At 34.5% G+C, this 14,408-nt stretch overlaps 1 pseudogene; it reads left to right on the plus strand.

The window, feature by feature from the left end:
* Positions 1 to 6,326: 6,326 nt before the first annotated feature.
* Positions 6,327 to 6,485, plus strand: LOC113919151 (annotated as a pseudogene).
* Positions 6,486 to 14,408: the final 7,923 nt, after the last annotated feature.

Genomic DNA, 14,408 nt, shown 5'->3' on the forward strand with positions numbered 1-14,408 from the left:
CAACTGATGGGGTCACAGGCTTTTTCTCCCTTTTCAATAACAAAAGTGATATACTGTGAGGGTCAATGCTTTTACAGAGTAATACCAGATTGTTTCAACAACTATGTTCTTCAAAATGAGTGTCTTCATTGAATATCAATATGCCCGTGTTATGAGCTGAATCATATCCTCATAAAATTCATACTGTGAAGCTCTAATGTCCAGTATTTCAGAATATGACTGTATATGGAGACGGGGCCTTGAAAGAGGTGATTAAGTTAAAATGAGGGCAGAGGGTGGTCCTTAATCCAGTCTGACTAGTGTCCTTATAAGAGAGAAAATTTGGGCACACAAAGAGATACCAGTGATGATGCACACGAAGAAAAACCATGTGAGGACACAGCAAAAAGATGGCCATTTGCAAGCTGAGAAGAAGGCCTCAGGAGAAACCAAACCTGTTGACACCTTGATTTTGGACTTCTATCCATAACAGAAAGAAAAGAAATTGCTGTTGTTTAAGCCACCTAGTTAGTGGTATTTGGTTATGGCAACCCTAGCAATTAATACAGATTTTGGTACTGAGAAGTGGGGTGCTACTGTAAAAAATATTTAAAAATGTAGAAGTGGCTTTAAAACAGAGTAATGGGTCAAGGTTGGAAGAATTTTGAGGTGCATGTTAGAAAAAGCCACAGTTACTTTAAAAGAGAGTGTTGGTAAAAATACAAAAGATGCTTCTGGTCAAGTCATTCAAATGAAAATGAGGAACATGTATTGGACTGATGGAAGGGCAATTCTTATTAGAAAGAACTTGTCTGAATTGTGTTCTAGTTTTTGTGGACGATAGAATTTATGAGCAATGAAACCCAATGTTTAGCTGAGGTGATTTCAAAGCAAAATGTTGAAGGTATGGGCTGATTTCTCCTCATGGTTTGTAGTAAAATACAAGAAAGAGATGAACTGAAGGAATTATTAAACACAAAGAGAGAACTTGAAGCTTTGAAAAATTCTCCACCTATCCATACTGCAAAAAATGAAAAACTATATTCTGAAGAGAACACTAAGGGTATGGCTGAGCAATCATTTGATAAAGAGATTATGGGTGTGACTTACATGTGTGAGTCATATGTGTGAATCATATATGACTCATATATGGTTGTATCCAATAGAACATCTTAGGACATTTTAGGAATTTCCAATTCTTTATAATGGGCTACAAGAAAGCCTGCTCCACCTTTGCTCTTTGGAGAGATGCATTATCTTTATTATACTTGACAATAAAGAAAACTGTCCTCTGCTCTACAGAAATGATGCTTTCTCTATCTTGCAAGGCTGTTTCACTATCCATACCTCCTGAAAAAGATAGTTTTAAAAAACTGAATGCCTCTACTTGCAAGATGTTCATAAATGAGACACCCATGGAAAATTCTCTCCCAACAACAATTAGTAGAAAAGTTTTCTGACTTTTGTTCTGCACTCTTGAATTCGTGCTATGTTTGTTTCTTTAGGTCCTTTCTGGACAATTCCTCATCATCAAAGCCATTTGTGGAAGGACGAAAAAATTAGTCCTCCTTTTTAAAGTCTTATGTCATGAAATCATACCTGGTTTTCCTCTGAAGCTTTGGAATTTGCCTCCCCGTAGCTGTATTTACCCAAGTAATTATAATCCAAAGAATGAGGTAAGTGCTACATGAGTGGTACAAATTGTGATAAAAGAACCACAAAAGGAAAAAGTAATAATAATTTACATGGAAAGGATCTGGAATGTCTTCTCAGAAAATAGGGTTTAAAGAAGAAGGCCTGAAAGAACAGTTGAGGCATTGACAATCTAAATTTCAGCGCTAGGGAGAGAATTACATGAGCAAAGAAAGCAGGTTGTAGGAAGCAAGGTGGGTACTTAGAACAGCAAGGAACAAATCTGCAAGGTTAGGTCAAAGCAATAGGATATGAACATACTTTTTCATATTGTTTTGTGATTCAAATTCTGTTCCTGCTAAAATGTCTGGGACATATTGTGTGTACATTACGCAGAACAGGAAGGAAAAGGCAGAGTCAGCAAAAAGAAGTCCAAGATAGCCTGCTGTGACAAGCAAAGCAAATGAGAAGCTTGTTTGACAAAAATAGATTCTACAGTCCAGTGCCTGTTCCTGATGTTGATAGAGGCAGAGGAGATGTGCATAATATAGAGCATTTATCAAGGTGATGTCAAAGGATGGTGGTTCCCACCTGGGTACTCGGTCTAGGATTATGATTTACGAAAGGCAAAGAAAGAATTCTGAATGTGTAGTTCATTGCAAAAAAAAAAAAATCTATCATTTAAATTTATCATAATAGAATTTCTTAAATTTTTCACAAAATTTGAAAGCTATCCTAAAAAGTGGATGTTTTGAAATTATGTATAAAAATTTTTGAAGGAACTTGAGGTAAAAAAAAATCTTCCAGTTTTACCAGGCTATGACAAGTATGTAATAATTTCATTAACTCTATAGTCTCATAGAAAATCTAGTCATATGATTTTTAAGAGCATTGCAAGTTACATATTAATATTTAATTCCCTTCTTTTTATATCTGCATGGTTATCTTATATCATTTCCATATGCAGTAGCTATAAGTCTCAATCCTAAACTTGAATGCTCAAGAAATAATACTTCATTTTCTGCAACTCAATGTTATTTCTGATTCTAAGTCCCTTTCCCTTCAGATACTCAGCCTTTCCCCCATCCTTCAGGCCGTTCTATAGTTCTTATATCTTGACTCCGCACCAAGGCATTACAGGAGGCGAACCAATCATTTCCCTTCATAGACAAGCTCTTATTCCTGATTACGTGGCTGCTCCAGGACCATCAATTCTCTTCAGCTCCCATGCCTTGATTGCAACCCAGTCACTTTGAAAGGCTGTCTTTGGTTCTTTTTACTAGAATCACCACATAGTTTTCTTTTTCTCACTTCATTAATGCCATAATTGTATGAGTCTGTGAGAAAAATGCCTCTTCAAAATGCTCTAGCTAGCTCCTTCCCTTCTCCTTTCCTGTGGAAACTCAGCTGTGCTATGGCGTGAGTCACTGGCTTGTGAGCTGGAGAGGAATATTTAGTTAGCATAACTGGCATGTTTCATAAGGTCGACACTAAGGAAACAGTCCAGAGCATTGCAGGACTAGTTAAAGTCAAGCAAACTGACCAAATAAGTAAATCTATTCAGAATAATAGGTGTTAGGGTTCTACTGTTGGATAAAGAAGGTACAAATATTAAAGGGGACAAAGGCTAGAGCAAATCTGAGGTACCCATGTGAACATATGGTTTTTACATAGAAATAGATACAGATACATGTATGCGTACATTTGTGTGTCACCCTGGAGGTAATGAACACACATTTGGTTCCCAGATTGGGGTTTCTAAATCCATTCTCCAGTTAAAAAACAACAACAAAATGATTCCAGGGCCTCAGTTAGGAAAGTATAAGATTAACCTAAAACATTCTGTTATGACAGAAAAAAAGGGAGCTTATTCAAAGATTGATAGGGATATTTCAAAAGAATAGAGGAGTTGACCTTAAATTTGCCCTACTGACTAACCCTGGGAAAAAAATTAATATCAAAATAAATAACGATAGTAATCTATTGTAGCCCATTGAAAATTAAAAATGGAAGAGAAATCTCTACCTTATAGTAGAATGCCAACTAACAAATATAGAAGGCATAGTGAAATTAGAAAATCACCATTCCATGATCATCATCATAATAAGTGATTCAGGAAAGAATCATCAATGGATGTGAAAATTAGTAGATCAATGTTTGATGCAAAACAGGATATTTACATAGTCTCAAAGTATCTTCTTACAAAATATTTTTTATTTATTTATAAGTACAGGTTACTTATTTATTAACCTTAGAAAGGAAAAATCTGGCAGACACAATTTTAAACAAGTGGTAAAAAATTTTTCTTTTTTAAGGATTTTATTTATTTCTTTAATTGACAGAGAGAGACACACACAGCGAGAGAGGGAACACAAGCAGGGGCAGTGGGAGAGGGAGAAGCAGGCTTCCCACTGAGCAGGGAACCCAATGCGGGGCTCGATCCCAGGACCCTGGGATCATGACCTGAGCCAAGGGCAGTTGCTCAACCAACTGAGCCACCCAGGTGCCCCACAAGTGGTAAAAATTAACCTTACTAACTGTAGGACAAACTGTATGCCCTCCAATAAGACAGACTAAGAAGAACACTATATTACTTTTGTGGTATTCCCAAAATGCACAGCTGGAAACAAATTATAAGAAAACATTATAGAATACATACACCTTAAAAAAAAAATCAGGCCATGAAAGATAAAGATTGAAAGAGTCTAAAGACACATGGCCTCTAAAGGCAATGTGTAATCTGGATTGGTTTATAGACCAGAAAAGAAATGAACAAAAATTTAAAAAAAATATTTTACTCTATAAAGGTCATTATCAGAAAAACTGATAAAATTTGTATGCGTGGGGATTGGATGATAGTATTGTATTCATGTTAATTTCCTTATTTTATTGGGTATACTAGAATTATGAAGGACAGTGCCTTTGCTTTTAAGAAACACTGAAAATTTTGGGAATCCAGGTCATTGTATCTACAACTTATTCACAAATGGCTCAAGACAGAAAGAGACAGAGAAGGAAATGTAAAGTGCTAAAAATTTTGGAATACAGGTGAAGGTTTGTGTTAGTCAGGATTAGTCAGAGAAAAAAGAACCAATAGTTTATAAATAGATACGTAAGAGGAGATTTATTATGGGATTTGGCTCACATGATTATGGAGGCTGAGATAAGCCATCTGCAAACTGGAGCACCAGGAAAACCAATGGAATAATTTAGTCCAAGTCTGAAGGCCCAAGACTAAATTCTATACCTGAAACTAATATTACACTGTATGTTAGCTAACTGAAATTTAAATGAAATCTTGAAAAAAAAAAAAATGAAGGCCCAAGAACCAGAGGAACCGATGGTGTAACTCTCAGTCCTGTCAAAGTCCCAAGAACTAGGAGCTCTGATGTCCAAAGTGGGAGTAAACAGATGTCCCAATTCAACAAGAGAGAGAGAGTTTACCCTTCTTCCACTTTTTTGTTCTTTTCAGGCACTCACCAGCTTGGATGATAGACACCATGTTAGTGAAAGCAGATCTCTTTATTCAGTCCATTGATTCAAATGCTAATCTCTTCCAGAAATATCCTCACAGACACACCCAGAAATAATGTTTACCAGCTATCTGGGCATTCCTTAGCCCAGTCAACTTGACACATAAAGTTGACCTTCACAAGGTTGTATCAAAGTTCTTTGTACTGTTCTGAGGATTCTTCTGAATTTTTAAAATTATTTTAAAAGTAAAAGTTAATGCCAGATACTGTTATTGCTCTGCCCTGAAACCCAATCTCTTTTACCTCCTTACTGTTCGTCTTAATTATCCTAAGGGCTTACAAGTTTGTAAAACACATGCCAGGAAATGTTGCAGACAACTTTTACTTTCTACCCTTCCATATAGCTCTTCTCACAAGACGCATGTTATCACATGAGAATCTTTTCCCTTATCTTAGCCATTATATAAAACAAGTATATAAATCTGTAAAATCTATAGAACACCAATTACTGGGTTATAATATTTTGTAGTTAGAAAATTAAGATATGATGAAAAATAACAGAAAAATGCTTAATGAGCAAGTATTAATGTCAGTATTTGATTGAAGATAAAGCCAAAGTCAAATAACAACAACATAGGATAAACTTCCAGAGTAAAAAAAAAGAAAAAAAACACAGAAATTTTATTAAAATTAAATAAATAAAATTAAAGTTTATTATTAAAATTTTACTGGTCAGAGTTCTGAATTTTGACATGACCATGAAAGAACAATTATTTTTCGACATACCGAACAGTTAGATTGCTCCTGTAGGCACAGTAATGTGCACTATGAAGCTAAACATACGCTTACTTTCAACTGAAGTCATTGAAAAAACAAGATAGTTTTTGGCTCACTCTGGTACTATATATGTTACTGCTGATGATGAAGTCAGCCCCCCAGGTTATTCATCATTACTTTTTTTTCATATGAAATAACAAGCACTTATTTTTCATTTCTGGACTCAAGCATTTGGTTGATGGTGTGATGCAATGTCATTGAAGCGATCCCACAAATTAAAGCTTTCTGCAATACTGAGGATGCCTTCTGATTATTTTCAGAAGCAGGTTTAAAATAACTGCCCTCAAAGATAAGCAATTCTGGAATGGCAGAGTAAAGAACTTCAAAATTTGATTCCTTTTTATAAGCAATAAAAACACTGGATGAATTGTCAAAATCAACTTTTTCAGAAATCTAGAAATTCACATCGCTTCTCGGCCTTTTGGCTAAGATCAAGTGTAGAAATCTAGAAATTCACTAAATGCTTAGAATAATCCAAGGAGCATTTATCAAGAAAAAAAGGTGAATCTTGGTAAGAACAGTAGTAAGTTTTGAGGCACTTTCACTTACCCTACTCCCAGTCTCCTTTCCCCGGTTTCATGAGAACCTTGGAAATCAGCAATCTCAAACATGGTAGCTGTGGAAAACAGCAGATTAACACTCAATGGGGTAAGTATAGAAGACTTTTGGAGTCTCCCCCAAAGCTGCATCATCAGAGAACTTTCAGTGTTTGACCTATCAAGTAATTCCCTGAAAAGTCCCATTCACAGGGCTTCTCTTCATTTGACTGGACTAAGAGCCCCCTCAGTGTGAAAAGCACTTTCTCCAGGGCATTTCTTTAAAAACAAAACAAAACAAAACAAAACAAAACAAGAAAAAAGACAAGACAAGACAAGAAAAGAAAAGAAAAAAGCTTGGGCAATTACATAACATCACAGCTGCCTGAAGCAGCAATACCAATTGGGGCAAACAACAGACCAAAAACCATGAAAGAAAAATATAGGCAATTAGGTAATTAAAAGTAATAAAAAAGACATTCAAATTGAAAAGAAGGAAGTAAAACTATCTCTATGTACTGATGATATGCACTTGTATGAAAAAAAAGAAAATCCTAAGGAATTTACAAACAAACACTCTGTGCACTCATGCCCATGCGCACACACATACACATAAATGCTGTTAGAACTAATAAATGAGTTCAGATAAGTTTCAGAATCAATATACAAACAGCAATTGCATTCCTATACACTAGCAATGAATACTCTAGACATGAAATTAAGAAAACAATTCCATTTACAATAGCATCAAAAAGAACAAAGTACTTAGAAATAACTTGAACAAAAGAAGTGCAAGACTTATACACTGAAAACCACAAAACACTGTTGAAGTAAAAGATCTAAATAAATGGGAAGACATCATGTTCATTAGTTGGAAGACTTGATAGTGTTAAGATGACTGTACTCCTCAAACTGATCTATAGATTCAACACAATACCTGTCAAAATCCCAATTGCTTTTTTACAGAAACTGAGAAGATAGTCCTCAAATTCAGATGGAAATGCAACAGGCCTAGAATAGGTAAAACGATCTTAAAAAAAAAAAAAGTTGGAGCACTCATTCTTCCTGGTTTGAACTTACTACAAAATTACAATAAGCATGACAGTGTGGTACTGGCATAAATACATAAAATAGATATAATGTGTGTGTGTATATATAATATATATGATGTGGGAAACAAAAGCAGAAGAAAAATTATTACATTTCCTTACTATTTACAGCCCATTGACAAGTCCTTGAAATAGGCAGAGTGACATTCCTCTAGAGACTCACCTGCCTCAATGTTAATACTTTGCTACAGGCAAAAGGCAATCTTAGCCCAAACCCCAGGATCCTGTAAGTCTACTTTAATATATAAAAATTCCTTTGGAAACTTCCTTTATCTCTGCCCCCCCGCCCCACCAAGATACATGTTGGCAATCATCCCCCAAGCATATGACCCACTGATATACATCTGAAGGGTCTCATGACTAAGGTTTTATTAGACATTAATAAATGACCTTTTCCCAACAACAGCTAGCCCCCTCAAGGCCCTGGAAACCTTGCTTCCAAAATTCCTTAGAGACTTACACTATCCCTAACCCCCTCCCAACTTGAAAGTATATAATGGGCCACTCCTCATGACTCCAGTGCAGCTCTTTCTACCCACAGGTCCTATCCCCTTGCTTTAATACAACTACCTTTTTGCACCAAAGACTCAAGAATTCTTTCTTAGCAGTTGGTTTTGAACCCTAAGGTCTTTCCTACATCAATATATATACAAAATACATAATATACGTAAAATACATAAAAGGAATAGGATTGAGAATCCAGATATAAACCCATTTTGTTAGGTTCAACAATTTACATTTATTGTCAATTGATTTTTGACATGGGTACCACAACAATTAAAGAGGAAAGGATACTTTCAATTCCTGATGCTGGGATAACTGGATATCCATATAGAACTCTCTCTGTCAAATAAAAATAAATAAAACCTTTAAAAAATATCTCACATCACACACAAAAATAAACTCAGTATGGATTATACACTTAAGAGCTAAAACTATAAAACTCTTAAAAAAGAACATAGAAATAAATCTGTTACCTTCTAATAAGCAACAGTTTCTCATATATGACTTCAGAACTATAAGCAATATCAAAATTAAAAATTTATGTGCCTCAAAAAACATCTTTTAATTTTCTAATTTTTAAATTTATTATTTATTGAAATATATTTGATATATAACACTGTGTAAATTTACAGTGTACAACATGTTAATTTGTTGCATTTATATATTGTAGTATGACAGCCATTGCAGTGCTAATTAGCACCTCTATCATGTCACATAATTATCATCTCTTTTTAGTGGTTGGAATAATTAAGACCGAGTCTTTTAGCAAGTTTGATAATTATAATACAATATTATTGATGTCAAAGAACATCATCAATAAAGTAAAAGACACTCCATAAAATGTAAGAAAATATTTGCAAATCATATATCTGCTAAGGAACTTGTACCCAGAATTATCAAAAAAACACAGTTCAACAATACAGAGACAAATGATCCAATTAGAATAATGGGGAAAGAATTTAGATAAACAATTCTCCCAAGAATAAATACAAATACCTAATAAACACATCAAAAGATGTTCAACATCACTTATCACTATGGAAATGCAAATATAAACCACAATGAGCTGCCACTTTACACCTACAAGGATGGCTAAAATAAAAAAGACAGACAGACAGTGAGTACTGGTAAGTTGTGAAGAAATCACAACTCTCCTACATTGCTGATGGAAACAAAATGGCAGCCACTCAGAAAGCATTTTGGCAGCTTCTCAAAATATTAATGGAGAATTACCATATGACCAGCAATTCTGCTTCTAGGTATAAACCCAAGAAAAATGAAAATATGTCCACACAAAAACTTGTAAACCAATATTCATAGCATCATTAAGCATAATGGCCCAAGAGTGGAAATAACCAAATATCTCCCAACTAATAACTAATAATGGATAAACAAAATGTGCTATACCCATACAATGGAATATTATTTCTTATTTTTAAAAAATGAAGTAATGATTCATGCTGCAACATAAATAAACCTTGAAAACATTATGCTAAAATGAAGTCAGTTATAAAAGGCCACTTATCATATGACTCTATTCATATGAAATGTCCAAAGTGGCAAATCTATACAGACAAAGAGTAGATTAGGGGTTGGCTGGATCCAGGGGGGAAGGTTGGAGGGTTGGAGAATGACAGTGAAGGGGTGCTGGGGTAATGAAAATGTTCTAAAATCGACTGTGGCAATTGTTGCACAAGTCAGCTACCATACTGGAAGCCACTGAGGGGTTACACTTTAAGTGGGTGAATGATATGATCAATGAATTATATCTCAATAAAGCTGTTAAAAAAGAAAATTTCAAAAAAAATTATAGCCCGCACTTACATTTTTATTTCTAATGCTTTTTAAATGTACATGCAACCTCATAAGATGCCTTGAGAAAATTCTGCTCTTAAATCTTGGATCAGGAAACATGGCCTGAAACAATGTGACTGGATTTCAAGGTAACAAAATCATCTTAGAATTTCTCTCTGTAGCTCTGCTTTCCTTACCTATACACCAATTTTAGCATCATTCCTAGAAAGGATTAATAAGTGCATCCTTACTACAGGTGACATGTAAGAAACATTGACAGTTCTATCACTTCACAAGCAAGTTCCAGCCATTGTATTCTGTGGACAACTACTGATTATGTGTTGCTATACTGATAATGTTAACTACAATATATAGTGTAAGGTTTTCCTTGTTCAAGCAGGAATTTAAAAAAACATTCACTGAGGTATAATTCTCTCTCTTCATGATTCAGTCTGAGAAAACTGTTTCTAGAAATTTATCCATTTCTTCTAGGTTATCCAATTTTTTGGCACATATTTGTAACATGTAAAGAACATCTGAAAAGTCATTGAAAGGGGAGACAAACCATAAGAGACTATGGATTTTGAGAAACAAACTGAGGGTTTTAGAGGAGAGGGGGCTGTGGGGATGGGTTAGCCTGGTGATGGGAATTAAGGAGGGCACATATTTCATGGAGCACTGGGTATTATACGAAAACAATAAATCATGGATCACTACATCGAAAACTAATGATGAATTGTACGGTGACTAATATAACATAATAAAACAAAATAAAATAATAAAATAAAAAACAAAACAAAACAAAACAAAATCTTTCTCAACTTACAGTGGGGTTATATCCTGAAAAACCTATTGTAAGTTGAATATATTATAAGTTGAAAATGCATTTAATAAACTTTATCTTCCAAACATCATAGCTTAGCCTAGACTACTTAATGTGCTCAGAACACTTACAACAGCCTACAGTCAGGCAAAATCATCTAACACAAAGCCTATTTTATGATAAACTATTTAATATCTCATGTATTTTATTGAACACTGTACTGAAAGTGAAAAACAGAAATAGTTATATGGGTATAGACTGTTGTTTACCCTCATGATCATGTGGCTGACGGAGTTGTGGCTTGCTGCCACTGCCCAGCATCATGAGAGTATCATACTGCAGATTGCTAGTTTAGGAAAATATCAAAATCTAAAATTCAAAGTACAATTTCTATTGAATGCATATTGCTTTTGCATCATTGTAAAGGCAAATTATCATAAGTCGAACCATAGTAAGTTGGGGACAATCTGTACCTCTAGTATGTCATGTAGCTTGTCTGGCTTAAGGTCAGTTATCTGGTTATCTTATGGTAGGTAACAACTACTCTGTGAACATATAATTAATGAATATGAACACACACATAAACCTTCACATTTGCTATACATCAGTGACAAAATTCATGACACTTTCCATAAAGCTTTTCCATTCTTGAAATATACTTTCAATCACACTCAGTGCAATGTAAACTGTAAAGACTCAGAAATACCTAAGCAATGGGTAAAGCAGAAGCACAGAATTAGTCATTATTTCATTCTGCTCTCGAATTCAAACTCTTGACTGAATGTTTAGCCTCCATATATTCGATCTAGAAGGAATTGTCTTCTTAAACTATTTGTTTAGAATCTATTGTTTTGAGGTTTAATTAGTGAGAAACAACTATGTTTCAAATGAATGAAAATAATTCATTTTCACAAGATGTGAAAAATTAACGAGAACTTTTTCTTGAAAAAGTCATGTCCTAATTGTAAGTAGTTTCAAATCAAAAATATTATTAAAGTACTTTAATGCTGTAAATGCTATTCCCTTACTTTACTTACTTGAAGTTCTCAATCACTTCATGCATCATCAATTAGTGATGTATTTTAACTTTGAAATAATCTATACTTTTCAATGATTAATGGATTTTCAACATAGAAAACATTTAAGGGTATTTTCCACTCCAACTGATATCTAGAATGTTCTATCCATCTAAAATGCATATTCAGATGTCAAAAATAAATTCAAATGATATACCTGCTTGTGTTCCTGAAATTAACTGAATGTGATGATAACCTCTGTGAGCAAATTAGCTGGAGATGAAAAAAATGACATGGTATTAAACATTCACTATTTGGTTTCAGAAATACTGAAGTTGAACCCAAGGCTGATGAAATATTTGTGACCAGTCACTGAGACCAGAGTTGAACTTTGGTGCACATGAAGAAAGCACATACAAAGCCAAGGTAAAAGCATGTCACCCAATATTCTTTGAAAACTTGCCAGGCATTAGCACGGCCATCCAGACATTCCAGAGAATGTGTGAACTTTACAGTTTGCCTGAAACAAATACACATACACAGAGAGAGGTATTTTTAATGTTCTTTACTTAAGGTAGCCAACATCATTAATATTTATTTTCTTGCAAAGACACAAAAACTTGCACATAACATCTGTTTTCTCTTACAAATCTAGCTTTAAGAGACAATATATTCAAACTGCGACAAAGACTTTTCAAACTAATCTGTTCCATTTCTCCATTAACTGCCTTTTTTATTGTATTTCACTTAGTTAGTATAATTGACTGGTTCACATCAACTGAGCTATTGAAACAGATATCTGCAGAATGTAACCGGATGTGGCACTCTTTACATTCACATTGAATATGCAGGGAAATTCAGAACTTAGTTGTTAGGTTTCCAAAGAGAAAGTTAAATATGTGAATCAATGTGATTTACATGGTTTTGAATATATTTTGGAGAAGATATTTATTCTATGTCTTTTGTACACCTTAAAACTTTGGGACCTAAATACTCCTTGTTGGCACTCTCCTTTCTTAACCATGTTCACTTTATGCCCACGTCTCTCTGAAGAATGTGTCATTTCTACTGACGTCGAAGCAAGTTCTAAACCCTGATGCATTCTTCAGTCTGGGGATGGAGGGGCAGCTTTCAGTAGAACTCCTTTCTCATAGGTTTCATCATAAACATATTTTATTTCAAACTCAGTCAATATTTAAGGCAAGGAGAGAAAAATTCCCAGAGTAAACTACATCTTAAACTATCTAAACCACGAAAGTGAACATACACGGAATAGATCTATTAAAGTGTTTTGTCAATATCAGCTTTAGTATTGCCACTGGGCTTTATAAAAATTTTAGGACTTAGTAGTTTTTTTTTAAAAGAGAAGCGTTGGAGCTAAATTTAAGTTATTGTTATCAATTTGAGGGTGAACGTATTTTTAAAAGACTAAGTTATCATTTGACAAGAGTTTAAGAGTTATAACTTGCTCCCCTAAGGATGTCCATGCAGATTTTCCCATTCCCCCTTTTGAATTCCCCACAAGATATATCCATTGTATTTTATTGCTGACCAAAACTCTTCCTGAGCTGCCTTAATCATATTTCCTTTGGCATGGAGCAACCCTGAAAAGGATATGGGATGAATAAAAAAACATTCATGAGTTTTTACAAAGTAAACCCATGGGTTTGTTTTAAAAACAAACACTAAATGTTGTTTCAGGAAAGTCTTGCCATTTCAGTAGAAGTTGTAAAGGAAAAATATTTGACATCACTATCACATATTGGGTTTATAGTGCCCTCTCCAAACATAGCCTTTATTATTTTCTCCTTTTAAGGAAAAAGATGCGTGTGTGTGTGTGTGTGTGTGTGTGTGTGTAAATATACACAAATGTATAAGTGTATGTTTAAAATAATATTCATTTAACAAAAAGAAGCATGAAACACAAACACTGAACAAATATATATGGATTAAATCAGAGTTTAGAAAAATAGTTCCCAGGGTTTTCAAGGCTCTAAAAAAAAGTCAAAGTTACGGAAAACAAAATTAGCCCCACACTGTCCCATTGAGTTTCTTAGCAAAGCACGTGAAATAAGTAACATATAAAGGAAGAGTGTGGAAATGGGTCAGTTTGAGAAGCCTGGTAGGCAATTTTATCACACAGTTAAGTATTCAGGAACTACAAATTAATTTACTAGAAAATAAAATCTTATAATGGAAGACCAACTAAAATACTCACTTACCAGTTCTAATGAACTGGAATGGCCATGAACTAGAGTTTAGAGATGTTCTTCACACAAAAGATTTCTTTTGGAATTTTGCATCCTTACTATCTCTTACGAAATCTACATGACAGCACTCGAGTTACCTTCTCTTCCAAGAAATGTTATCTGATTCTTAGTCCCTTTCTGTCTGTCCCTCTACCACCCAGTATAGGCCTTCATCATTGTATTTCTCAACCTATAATTTTTGGTTTAACTCTGTTTTTTTCCACTAGACTACAAGTACATTGAAAGCATAGGTATGTTGCCTCCATTTTTGTGTATCCAGTGCATAAACCACAGTAGCGTCTCGTTCAGGGTTTTTTGAATGAATGCCATGAGTAGCAATGTCTGGGAAAGATGAAGCATATAGGAACTACCACTGATAGTTTGCTTACCTTGAACCTAGCCCAGTACTAGACAGTTAAGTATTTTACTCATCTATTTCTCACATCAACACAGTAA

This window comes from Zalophus californianus, chromosome 1, assembly GCF_009762305.2.
Source record: "Zalophus californianus isolate mZalCal1 chromosome 1, mZalCal1.pri.v2, whole genome shotgun sequence".
In the NCBI taxonomy this organism is placed as follows: domain Eukaryota; kingdom Metazoa; phylum Chordata; class Mammalia; order Carnivora; family Otariidae; genus Zalophus; species Zalophus californianus.